Genomic DNA, 14,185 nt, shown 5'->3' on the forward strand with positions numbered 1-14,185 from the left:
TACAAGAGTGTACTAAAATGGTCATTGATTTTTTATAATTCGTGAAATTTTGCTGTAAATCAAGTCAGTAGAATTAAATAGTATACAATTTATACGCGAGTTTGTTTCTTAAGTCTTTTGTTATTAATTTCTTCTTTGTTAACATAAAGCCTTCAAAAGAAACGGCACTTGAGAGTGGCAGGGGGAAATACTTATTTAAAGTGGCATAAATCAAATTTACGACCAGTTTTAATCATGATCAGAAGAAGTAGTATGATAAGCGATTAAAGTAAATGATACGCATGAGACGAATTGTGGCATATGCCTGGATTATTTTGCTGCTAACAAATTGTTGTGCCAGCTTCGATTTTTTTGACAAATTGCATACTTTTTTGGCTGTTTTAAGCTAATATTGATTAAGGTAAGCTTTTAGATAAAGAATCGTTCAATTTAAATCTGTACGCTCAATTAGGTTAATATATACAGCAACGAACGCGAAAATAGCAGCGAAAACTTTTAACCAAACTCTCTTGTTAAAATCGTTTTTTTATTATCGGTAATTCAGGAAAAAAGTTCTGTAAATTTTGTAACCGAAACTACTCAGTTGAGGTAAGGTTTGTAAAAATATGATGAATGCATGAAAAAGTATGTAAGATTCATATTTTCAAAATTGAAAACATATTTATTCATACAAAAAGTATGCTTGCTGTATTAGTGGAAAAGTATGAACAATTGATTGGTACCCGAGTGGGGGAAAGCTTTATGCATGCAGGAAATATGCATGTTGGATCAATGATTGAAAGTAGGACTCTGATTTTTCTTTACCGTATTGAAAAATTTATTTGTATTTACGAAATCTATGTACTTGAAAGAAAATTTTTTTTTGTCGAAAAGTACTCCATGGTGTGATCAACTGATGAGATATTGGGCAACTTGGAGCAATAAACATGGAATATGTCGAGGATCAATGACGACAGCCCACCGTTTGGCAAATGATGCTTTGCAGTCGTAGAACTGTTGTGAAGACAATTTTCAGGATGGTGAGATTCTACTAAACCAGCTAGAATTGAGCGCGTATTAATTGTCCATATAATCCAATTTGATGGATTCAAGTTGCGAGATCTCTCATCATATCAATCATACTGTAATTACATGTATATCATAAATTCCTATTGGTCAATACAGGGAAAGTGCTTTCGTACGTATGAAACATACATATAGATGTATACATGTTTCTTTAGTGCTTTTTAATGCATTCGGCATTAATACGACCATATGCATACGTAAGTAGTACAAAGGGGAGTAATAAGAATATGTATGATCCCAAAGAAAAAGAAATAAACGTGAATTTATACTAGCACGGATATACTGCCTCAATTCATGACACAAATATCGATGTTTCATGCATTCATTTGCAACTGGGTATGCAATCTTATTTAGAAAATTTTTTCGAAAAAGTTCGAGTAAATTTCATGAAAATTTTAAACTTTTTATTTGGAGCTATCTGAATTTTTTTGGAATATGTACAGCCTAGGTCTTTTAAAATTTACTTTGATTTTTGACAAATTATTTGAAGGATGTTTTATATTTTGTTGCATCCGAAGGGCGCATAGCTTTATTTTTTATATAGAAGAGTTAAAAACACGCTTCGGAAAAAATAACAGTTCAAAAATCAACACACTTCGTTAAACTTAAATTGATTGGGCTAGAGAGCTGCGTAATCAAGAAAATTCAGAAAACTCTAGGGAAGAATTCGAATTGATGGAAAGTTTTTTTTTTTGTTTTTGAAATTATCGAAAATAAAAAAATTAGAATATTATTGACAAAAGGTGATAGAAATTGCATTCGCTGCTTTCGTGATCGCTGTTGTAAGTATTTTGGAAGTTGTGTAACCCTTTTTAAAATAAAATGTATGTGTTTGCATAAATATTTTTGTGTACTATGCTTTAAGTTTTCTTTTTGCGAAAAAATGTTTATTTATCGTTTAGATAGTTTTTAATATTGAGATAAGAAAATGTCTCTAGGTGTAAAAGAAAACATCTCATTTACTCGCTAAAGCGTTATGTTCTTTCATAATTCGTGCCACTTTTCTTTGTGTAGAATAAATGTATTTTCTATTTTAACAAGCGAACCCCTCCCCGCTTCCAACATAGCGCTAACTTTTTTGCTTCGCCTATTTAGCTGACCAAACAAATGCTAATAAGATGTTTGTTGACTTATGACTTATGGTTGTACTATGTATGTTAAGTTGACTTATTAGCAGAATATTTGTTTATATTTAGAATTTTACTATTCTGCTTTTGCGAATTCAATGATATGGTATTACCGTTTTATTTATTACTTTTTTACTACTTTTGACATGTCTTTTTTTCTAGTCTAGCGGGTAAAAAATGTGTATGATAACAACACGTGAAAAATTTTTATAATTTTATTCGTTGCTGTCTGTATGACCGAACTTTTCTGGAGAGACCCGACATCGTATTTTATACAGCTGTTTTATCCACTTAGCGACACCGTTCGCCACCTTATTTTTACTTCTGCACCGTTTTTTGAGCGACAAAAGTAGCAAACTTTTGCATAAGAAAAAGAACAATTTCGTTGGCTAAGGGTGGCTTCACACTTTGCAAGTGAAATTATTTTTCCCACTTATTGATACTTTTCTAACATTTTTCACAGTTAAGAACTGCAACTAAACAAACGAATAGAACACAAAGTATGTTAGCAAGTGTTTTTGTTGTATAGAGAGAATATTTATATCAGTGCTTCGCGAAATTTTGTATGCGATTGGTCAAGGTGAAATAAAATTCAATTGCTAACTATGAATTTCCTTTATATTTACAAATGCAACATCTTGCGTGATTGTGGCGAGGCTACTGGCATGCATAAGATTTTGTTGAACGCATCTATCTGAAAAACTTCATAGTGGCTCGACCATAAGGCACGTTGGGTGGATTGAAGTTTTTCCTAACATAATATACATTGTTATCTTCGAACAACTTTTGGGTCACACAAGCGCAATATTCTGGAGCTAAGTCCGTCCAAAATATAGATTAACCATTACGGAGACGTAAGATTGGTAGAAGGCGTGAATACACTCTTTAGAGTAAATATCTGCGTTTATGGTTCCCATCATAGAGAACGGCGTGGATTTATTTAAAGATTTCCAATTCAGATCCTTCTGCCAAACTTTTCTCACAAGGTGTTCTTTTTCGAAACCTGGAAACTTTCTTAGGTCCATTTTCAAAACGTTTTGCGGTCCATAATTACACAAAAATTTTTTTTTGCCAATTTGGTCGCATAGAGCTTACGTACAAGGGAAATGCATTTTGACGTCTGGTTTTCACTTTCCTTTGGATCTTTTTTCTTTTTGTAGGTTTTTCTCTGATTGATTCGTATGAATTGCACATGTGTGGTTTTGGCTATTTTGGCAACATGTCTTGTTCACATGGATCGGGTTTTCCTAATTAGGGATAGAACCTTAGTCTCCATTTGAGCGTCTGATAATCCTTTTAGACAACCACTTCTTGGCGTGTCCTTCCTTGAAATACAAAGCCGTTCTCGGGGCAGTGTCGTAGGATAATCCTGTGAGTTTTGTCAACTTTTTGTGACTAGCATTGGGATTATTCGTCCAAATATACAAAATTTTTTTAACTTAGCTTTTCCTTCTTACTCATTTTCCCCGTTGTTGAAGGCTTGACCTGACACGCTAATATATTTTTAAAAATATTATGAAACACCAATTCAGAAATTTATTGGGCTTGCAAATTGCACTCATCTTCTGAGTAAAAAACTCTTAGCATAAAATCTGTCAGTGTTCTTTCAATATTTGCGTGTCAATAATATGTTTTGCGTTCTATAGAATAAAACAAATTACTTATATTTACCCCATACAGCAAGGTGATCCTCTTCCACGTATATACAGGTGACCCATGAGATAGGAGCAGCTGAGTATTGTTTCCCAACCAATTTAATTTTATTAGTTGCTTCACTTATAGCTATATATATAACTATTAAAAATACATTCATATATATATGTATATAATAAAAGTCTTTATTATTGGCGCCATTTATTTCAGTTTGCATCTTTCAACATAAAGTCATAAGCTAAAGTGTACTATAAAACATTAATAATATCATTGATTTTAAGTGCAGTAAATTGCTTGAGAGCAGATATCAATATTACCCAGAATACATGTTTAGCTGGGTGCTTTGCGGTAGTAATAAAATGTGTGTGAAACTTTCCATTTACCTGCCCGAAATCAATTTTTGTATGAAAACTAGCCGACCCGTCATCTTTGTTCTGCCTTATTTCAAGTTATTTGCATGACTTTGGTAAGGGCGTAATCACTTATTCCCATTTCCCCCTCGATTTCTCTCCGTCTCTTATCCGAATTAGTAGCAATCCGCTTCCTAAACAAATGCGAAATATTAATATGCGCGAATTTCGTAAAACTCGCACCATAAATAAGATTTTCTTGCATGGAACGGTGCCAGTCCACTACCCCAAAAAAAAAAAACTGTGTCTGAAGCGCCTAATAATCTCAGTAAGAAATTGCATCGTACGCAGTTGTATTTCAAATATGATTTTTATGAATTGATCAATGGAATGATCTCGCACTTGGTTTTGAACGTTTGGTTCACAGCGAACACACACACAAACGGCTTTTTTTGCAAAATAAATTTTTTTTCTAAATTGAGTTATACAAGAAGGATATATTTTTTTTATTTATTTATTAAACTTTTTTTTTCTCTTTTTAGTATTAACCAAATTTTGGTAAGTAGCCATGCCCAATTTATACATTCCTTCGCATTATTGAAAAACACTATCCTACATGGTTAGACTTAAAAATGCAAAAATAACGTTATATACAAAATAAATGTTCTGTGCGGAATTATTAAATAAGTTTAGTGTTTCTTTTTTATAAAATTTCCAGTTATTTATGAAAATTTTGTTTGTTTGTTCTTGCTCCACCTCGTACCCTGGTTCTTCCACCTTTATAGTTCCACCAGTATACCTCTAACTAAATTATACGGAATAACGCCGAAAATATCAGCTTTTCTGATATTTTCAAAAGCAAAATTGTAACACCTCAAATATTCTCGTAGCTGCCTAATTTAGGAATCCAATATGAGTCCGAAATATGAGACTCAGAAATATTTTATAATTCCGATATTATGAAATGATGAGCTGCATGCAAGGAGTGTTCAGCAAACAAGGCAACTTTGGAGCAAATATTCATATCATATTTTGAAAATAAAATCATAATTTATGACGAGTCTTGCTTTTCCCGATATAAATTAGCATGGACACCACAGTGTTTTTTCATTGAAACCACACGCGTCGAAAATTCGTTCACTTCTGGACAATCCTAATGCCTAATATAAAGCACATAAATGGCTACGACAAGAGTCATGCAAGAAACAAATTATGAGCTGTTTATTAGCCAAATGGGAGTCTGATCGGACTCCTATTTAGGCTCACATAATGTATTAAAAAAGGCTGATATCGCACGAGCTCATAAAGAAAGTAAGCCCTCCATTTTAGGACACTATTTTAAGATTTCAAATGTTGATGGGAATGGATAAAAAAAAAAATAATAATAAGAAATAATTCGCTAGCACTGTGTTTACAAAATCAGTGCGTTTAATACATTTGCAATAATTATCATATTTAAAACATGTTTAAGTAAATAAGCTTTAAACTGTAAATCAAATTATTTGCTTTGTTTTACTTTATTTTATGTGGTGCAGCACAAGTTGATATCATCAGTTTGTGTTGAAGCCTAACATTCATTAAGCATACACTGTTAACTTAGACAATATTTATGCTAAGTTGCACATTGCAAGACACAGAACAAAAACAGTTTGAGGTCAGCAATTACTTTATTCACAAAAGTTCATGTTCATGGACAAAGTTATGTACATTAACCATAACCGGCAAAAGTTGGCATGAGAGCGCACACAGTGGAAACAAAATTATAACACAAAGCGTTCGAGCGAGAAAGAAGAAACAAGAAAAATTATTAGAGAATAAAAATTGTGCCTACTCTTCGCTCTTATGCTCAGCACGCCACATATAACATTTAGCCGTATGCGGTCAATGTACGTATGTGCAGAATATAAAAACACGTGCATTACAAGTTTTGTTGCTTGCTGATAAGTGGTGGAGATCTATACGCACAGGTGGTTCCATCATACAAAAGGTTCGATGCGATCCTCTCAACAAAGGGAACATTTTTAAGCGAACATGTTTTAGAGCGCGCCGATTTGAAATACAATTTTTTTTTTTCATAATGGCAATGTGAGAACACATAATGAGAGATGTGGTGAGGTTTTTAAAATGCTCTGCAAAAAACGAGTGAGTATGGTTAATAGCGCTAGTATTAATGTACAACTTAACTGCATTTCATGAAAAGACCGGTGTGTGAGAGTTTTTGGTAGTCTATCAAACCGCCTTTTTTCTTTTTAAAATTGTTTCTCGCCAAGTTTCTATTTTTTTGTATTTCGTCACAACGCTGCATGAGCGAACCAGCTCTATTTCAAGGCTGTTCTCTTGTCAATGTCAAGGGAATCGACGGTATGAAAGCTTTACTGTAAACTTGCTGCTAAGCACAGGTTGCTAATTACTTATATTTATGTATGTTTGAAACTAGTGCGTCGACTTAATGGTTCTACTTCGTTCTGCTGTTAAACTTTTGCATTTGTGTTGAGGTGATATTGCGAAATGGTGTTGATATGGTGATTTTATTAATTTGATTTTGGGATCTTTGCATAAGGGGATCATTTCACTGTCATAAAGTGATTTAAAATTACGATTTAGTTCTGTAAACAAATTTAATGAAATTTCACTGCGACAAAACATAATCACAATGTTATTTAAAATTTTTTAATCACGTACTAAAAATATTAAACCATATACGTTGGCCCGATTTAGGCCTTACACACTAACCCTCAGAGGGATCGAGGATTATAAATGTCACATACGGAAAAGCACATCAATCCATCACTGAGCTAAAGAGTTGCAGCTAAGAGCCATTTTTATTTTTGAAGTTCCCGATGGCATGCTCTCAGTGGAAGCGCCAAGATGGAGGAGGCTCCATCAAGTCATTATACGCACAAAGCAGCGACTGGTTAATTAGGTAATTTTATTCCTCCGCGAAGGTACGATGTGCCTTAAAGATACATACATATCCTTCCCTTCCACTACTCATGCATCTGTCGCGGTCTTAGAGAGCCGGAATGAGATCTGAGTCACAAAGTCTATGGCTGTATGTTTCGGTTGGAATTACTTTAGCGTTTTTCTCACGTTTTAAGCAGTACGGAGGTGGGCGTGAGGTTTTGCTGCAACGAGGTTGTAATCTGAGTTGATGTTAGGATGTCGGATAGTGCGCTAATATGAAATACTGGAGTTACAAAACGAAACACGGAACTTTTTGGGTCTTGGTGTAGAAGTCGCCAAGTGCGTATTTTATATGAAGGTGGGGACGCTCTAGGCGTTCATAGAATGTGCCATTCTCTCTGTCGCCCATATACTCCCTCGATATTTTAACGCATCTGCATGGGCTATTGAGTTGTCATGCCAATGTAGCAAGACGCTCGTTTACATGCGAGTCCGACTCTGAAACTGCGCTTATTTGCATGACTAATCCAGTATATTTCACATATTTTAAGAGTCCTAACTCCATGTTTATGCCTTTGTGTATCTCGGATAGTCAGCTTTCGCCTTCATGACGACATCAACCATCCGGCCAAAGACATCCTTCCTAGGCATATGTCATCATATCGTGGGCTTTATATCTTTTTAAATGGCCGTCCTTAAAGTAGGGTGTTTAATTGTCTTAGGGTTCTTGAGGGTTTTATTGATATATGATTTTAGGTGGCGGATCTTGAACTTAGTGCACAACTCGATATGCGGGAAATGATATTGTGCCACACGTTTTTACAGCGACCCAGACCAATACCTGCATACAGCCGCACCTTATGATGATCAGACGCTGCTGATGATGTTTCCCAGCCAGCCCTTAAACAGACTATGCCAAACTGGTCTTGCAGTCTTCACACATCTGCTCACCCTCAACTGGAGGTTTCGTGTCTAACCAGTGAATACTTTGACGCATGCGCTAGGAAACAGTGAACCACGTCAATGAGTTGCACTGGTCATTTCCTCGTGAATGACGATCCAAAGTTTTTATTACTTTTGTATATTTCTACAAACGGTTTCATCCACCCAAAAATTTGTTGAAACAAATCGGCAGACAGAGTAAGACTTATTGCAGATCTTAAAGCTCTTTGGACCGGGGCGCTTCAAGAAAATATATACTAACTGGTTCAACTCTCAAAGTGCATGTATTTAGACGACGACGATGATGAGGAAATATTTTTAAGTGCTCACCAAGAAGCGAGCAACGCCAAATGGTCCATCAAAAGACGCTAATAATAATTAGTAATTATGTAGGAAAAATGCTGTGCGGGTCAAAAGATTGTCAACAGGTCAGTCAGTTTGTTGGAACTACACTCACAACAAAAAGTCGGTACTTGGACACATTTACAATAGAAGGCCCTTAATAAAGCACGAGTTATATTCAGAGTTTGAAAAGCAGCAGTTCTTGGCGCTAGTTTAAAAATTGTAGAAAGTTCTTTGGACAAACGATTATTGCGACAGCATTCGAATTTATTTTATATGTCTATGGCTTTAACAGCATGATTAGAATGGGTATTAAAAGAATTTTATTTATTTCGAGCAAACAACATACAAATCCTCTCAACAGCCAACCATTTCTAATTTCCTCAACCTAATTAAGCTCATCATATTCGCAGTCATAATTAAGCATGGCTTAATTAGCGAACAAATAATGACAAACAACATTATCATAACCAATATAATCAAGCTGTTAACACAAATGATAATGAAGAGAAATTTCACGTTATAACTTTTCTTCTTTTTTTTTCTACCACTGTAACAATTCTTGACTCTAAAATTTACTTTGGCGAGTTTTCTCACCTCCAAAACTAACAATGACTTCCCACTGAGGCAGCATTTCTACACTCGACCGCAGCAAGCAACACCAACACACACAATTAAGCTGTAACATGATTATTTTGTAGGCTTTTTATTGTGTGTGTGAATATGTATTGTAGTTTGCAGTACGCTCATCACCTCTTGTGCAGTGAGCAGAGCAGCAAGAAATGGTTTTCCCTGACAACTTCACACAAATCGAAGTTTGGTTTGATGGTATGTCTTGTGTGTAAAAGAAGTCTTCTAATTTATATAACAACATATTAGCTTGGTAAAAGACTTTAATCCTTCGGCGACCTTACAACGGTCAAGTACGATTTTTGCACAACACAATTACAACAAGCAACTCAAGAGTTGTGTTGTGTATTCTCTGAACAGTTATTTGATTTTGAATTGGAAAGAAAAAGTAAACTTATTAAAAAAAACGGTAGGTATTCGTTGAGAAAATTATATACGAAAGTTGTGGCTGCATTTAAATATACAACGTGCTATTGCTCTTTGAAAAAAAAAAATACTTAAGAAAAAACTCAGTGTTTGAATAAAGTATCGAAAGGTGAAAACGTTTGGGTTGCTTATCTTTCTTACATATAAACGTATGTATGATCCTTGTGCAAGAGTGCTTGGTGAAACTCAAAAAGAAAAAATTGTTGCAAGAACTTGTGAATTCTGCGGAACGCAAATAGTGAAATACTCGTTTTTATATAAACAAAAAAATATTTAAACCGCGATTAGCATTTTTCTGTAGAAAATTGTGCGCTTGCTGGAAATTTTTAAAAATATCTCAAGGCAGAGTCAATTTGGTAAGTGAAATAAAAATTTTTCTTATTTTATCAAATGAGTAATTGGACAGAACTAAAAAATGGTTATTACTTTTAAGTAGAAAGGGAAAAACTTACACGTACTTACTTATGTAAACACAAAAACTAATTTTAGTTGAAAAAAAAATATTTATAAAATAGAATGAGAGAATGAAAATAAATTAAAACGAATAAAATGAGATAGCAATAAATATACAAACAAACCCAAAAAAAAATACAACAACTAAAAAAAAGTAAAAAAAAAAATTAACTACCTAAAACCCAAAACAAGCAAAATAGTATAAACTAAAATTAAAAGAAAAATATACTTAAAAATATATAAACAACCAAATTTAAAACAATGAAACATTGAAAAACTTCAGTTAGATAAAGCAAGCTTGAATAAAATAAAATAGTATTAAATGAAATTGAAATAAACATATTACAACTAACAAAATTAAACATAGAATATTATTAACAAAATAAAATTAACTTCAAAAAAATTAAAATATACATATTTTTTTCTTGTGTTTTTTTTTTGGACAAGACTACCACGTAGGGTGGTACCGATTTTTTACTTTTATATGTATTTTCATATTGTCCTGTATTGTTGTAAGTGTAATTTAATGTTTTGATGTTAACTTCTATGTGTTGTGGCATTTCATTTCTTTATTTATGTGAAAATAAAAATAGTGTAGCCTCTGAAGAGGCTAAAATATTCAGCGAAAGGTAAAATAAATCTTTATTTGTACCCGGAAATATGAGATCATACTAACCTACTCAAATAAATCCTAGAAGAATTAAAATAATTAGATATGGAACAAAATATAATATACTGAAACCAAATTATTTTATGTTAAAAAATAAAGAACTTGTAAAAATGGAACAAAATCAGTTAGACTAAAATAAAGCAAAATAAAATAAAATAATACAAAGTAAAATATAATAAGATAAAATGAGTGACATAAATAAAAATGAAGTAAACTTAAAAATAAAATAAAATAAAATAAAATAAAATAAAATAAAATAAAATAAAGTAAAACAAAATTAATTAGCGAGACTTGGTCATACTGCTTTATAAAATTGTTTTCTTATTGATATTATAGAAAAATTGCACATCGCCGTTTTTCAAATTTGCAAAATAAAATAAAATAAAATAAAACCAAATAACAAAAAAATTAAAATTTAAGAATTCATGAGCTTAACAACGGCTTATAACAATTTAATATTCAATTATTGTATTTGTTTAAGAGAAACTGAATGAAATTGAATTTTCAATTGTTGTATGCCGGTGTTAAGTTCATGAGTTCTTAAATATTAAGATAAATTGAACACGCCATTAAACAAACAAAAAAGTAAAGAAACAAAGTAAAATATATTTAGAAAAATTAAAAAAAAGTAAAATTAAACAAAGTAAAATAAAATAATAAAAACAAAGTAAATAGATGCAATAAAATATTATAAAGTTAAAAAAATTAAGTGACCAAGTCATATAAAGTAAATAAACAATGTGATCACAGTAAAAAAATGTCACACTAAAAAGTAATAAATTAAAATAAAACAAATAATAAATTAGATAAAACAAAAAATGAAAAGAATAAAATAAGTTAAAACAAAACATTTAATTTGTTAAAATGAATAAAAAAAAAGTAAAATTAAAACGAAGCAAAATATAAATAAAATAAAACAAATAAAAATAAAATAAAATACATATTTTAAAATAAGGTAAACTTAAAAAAAAAAAACAAAAGTAAAGCAAGTTAAATATAATAAAATAAATTGCAATAAAATAAAATTTAATTTAAGTTAAATAAAATAAAAAAGTAAGATAAAGTAATAAGCGAAATTAAAAATAAAAATGTTTTAAAAAAATCTAAATTAAAAATAAATAAAAAACTGGAATAATAATAATGTAATCAAAAAGCAGAAATATGGGTTAGAAAGGAGCTCAAGGGCTTAACGATAATTTTTTGTTTTAGAATAGAAGAATGATAATTTCATATGCCATAGCTGGTTGTATAGGCTTATTTCGAAGAGCTGAGTTCATTGCGACCCCATGATCTCACCAATTTGTAGGATGATAAAAGAACAATACAGACTTAAAGCTAAAACGTGAAGTAAGGAAACGAAATAAATTAAAATAAACTAAATTAAAAACGAATTAAAAAAAATAAAAATAATTGATCAGAAAACTATAAAAAATACAAAACATGACACAAATAAAAAATATATATAAAAAATAAAATAAAACATGTACAAATTTTTAGAAAAAATAAAAAAGTAACACGACGCAAATGGGATGAGACGCTCGACCTAAATTTTTTTATTTGTAAAGTAAAATTAAAATCATACATATATAAAAAAAATTTAAAATAGATAACATAGAATGTATAAAAAATGAAATAAAAAATGCGATCCCTTACTGAAAAGATTTACTTTCATTAAAAATAGTTCTAGCGAATAGAACAGTCTTATCTTGAGAACTTAACAAAGACATGACTTGAACTTGCCTTTTCTTTATTCCATAGTTTACGCAGAGGCAGTAAGTAAAAGAACAACTTCAATAGAAAATAAATAGCTTAGTAAATTTTTAAATATACTTACAATAACTATAGCAAATGCGTTTATGTATATAAGGCTACGCGCTGTTCATTCTATCTAGCACTTGAAGCTTTTGTACTTCAGCTGCTCTTATTATGCATGCAACCTCTTTAACTCTATGATCAGCATGGAAAGCACCAGAATCACCCACTGACACCTCAAACGGAGTAATAAAGGTGCCAGCATACCTGCTATTTTCTATATGTATATATATGTAGGAATTCTTACCTGGCTCTCCACTTAATGAGCACACAACACTCGTTTATTAGAGTTTTTATTAATAACAAAGTTTATTAAAATAAAGTAGTTATAGTTAATAGTTAATGGTTATATCAAATAAATTATTTTCACATAAACACGTTCAAGTGCAACTTTGCGAATTCATTGTCCGGCTTAAACTATACGTTCGTCTTTTATTCAAATTGCTCCGTAGCTGTAGTTTGTATTGTTTCGTCAAGTTCTCGTTCAACTTATATTTTAGGGTGAGTGCACTATTCTCTTTAATGGTCTGTCTGTCATCCTATATCAGCATTACATATATATTTTTTATTATTAAGGAAGCAGCCGAAAAATCCGAACTAGACAAAGCATATTAATTGAAAATTTATTGGCAATAAATCAATGCGAAATTTGCGAGACCAATAACTTGTACTTTGTAGTACTACAATTGGTTGCGCTACAAAACTGCATTTTTAGGCTAGGTTGAACTGGCCGATCCATGAGGACTTCACATAAACTGACTGACCAAATTGAAAAACCCTATCAAAAACCAGGACCTATGTTATAAAATAACTCCGTCATCTTGACAAATACTAGAAGATTTCTAGGTCTTAAGCCCCTTGCTGCTTCTAGATCTGCCAGCTTTATCACTTCTAATAGCTGAAGTCTTAGCCCGGGAAGCGCATGGCATGAGCACAGCACGTGCTCAATCGTTTCCTCCCTCAACCCGCACTTCCTACATCTGCTATCGCTGACCAAGCCTAATTTAAAGGTATGTGACGCAAGAAGGCAGTATCCAGTCAGAATACCCGTCATGAGTCTACAGTCCTCTCTTTTTAATGATAGAAGCAACTTTGTTAGTCTAAGATTGTAATGATCTTTGACACTTTATAGCCCCGCGCTTGAACCCACGCCTTTCCCGCTTGGTCGATCATGTGCACCTCTCGCCCTCTCTTAATCTCGCCCAGTCTAATTGGGACGTCTACGGAGCAAGCTTCAAGGGATGCGCCCTTTTTAGCTGGTTTACCTGCTTTTTCGTTCCCATCTATTCCCATATGCCCTGCATGCTTAAAGAAATTCAAAAAGTCAAAATAAAATAGTTTTATTAAAATTTTCTAAAATATTCGAGTTTTTTCGAAAACATTTTCACACTTCGGGAATGGATCAAATTTTGTATAGTATTCACTTCTTAGACACTTTTCAGCAAGAATTCCACGAAACTGCGAAAATAAAAAGAATTAAAAAGAAACAAAATATCAGTATGTGATCATTTTTTCACACATAAAGTACAAAATTTTGCACCTACCGGCTATAGTTAGCCTGTCTTCCACATTCTGCGCTTTTGATAGTCTACGCACTACATGCAGCAATAGCGTGTTTCTCACATTAGTTCAGATATCTATAATAGCGACTGTTACCAGAATATTAACGATGCTACTATGCAATTGTCCTATGCGTGCATGCGTTTTAAGTCTGCGTGTATGCGAATCTTAAAAATCATAGTGCAGCAAAATAGGTACAGAGAGAAAATCGTGTTTGATCAAATTGCTACTGCCGCCAAGTAGACGATTTA

At 32.4% G+C, this 14,185-nt stretch overlaps 1 protein-coding gene across 1 annotated transcript in view; it reads right to left on the bottom strand.

The window, feature by feature from the left end:
* LOC137240462 (autophagy-related protein 16-1-like) overlaps window positions 1–14,185 on the bottom strand; it is an 88,167-nt gene that overhangs the window by 50,474 nt on the left and 23,508 nt on the right. The gene's annotated exons all lie outside the window — the stretch shown is intronic.

This window comes from Eurosta solidaginis, chromosome 1 (genome assembly GCF_040869045.1).
Source record: "Eurosta solidaginis isolate ZX-2024a chromosome 1, ASM4086904v1, whole genome shotgun sequence".
Taxonomy (NCBI): domain Eukaryota; kingdom Metazoa; phylum Arthropoda; class Insecta; order Diptera; family Tephritidae; genus Eurosta; species Eurosta solidaginis.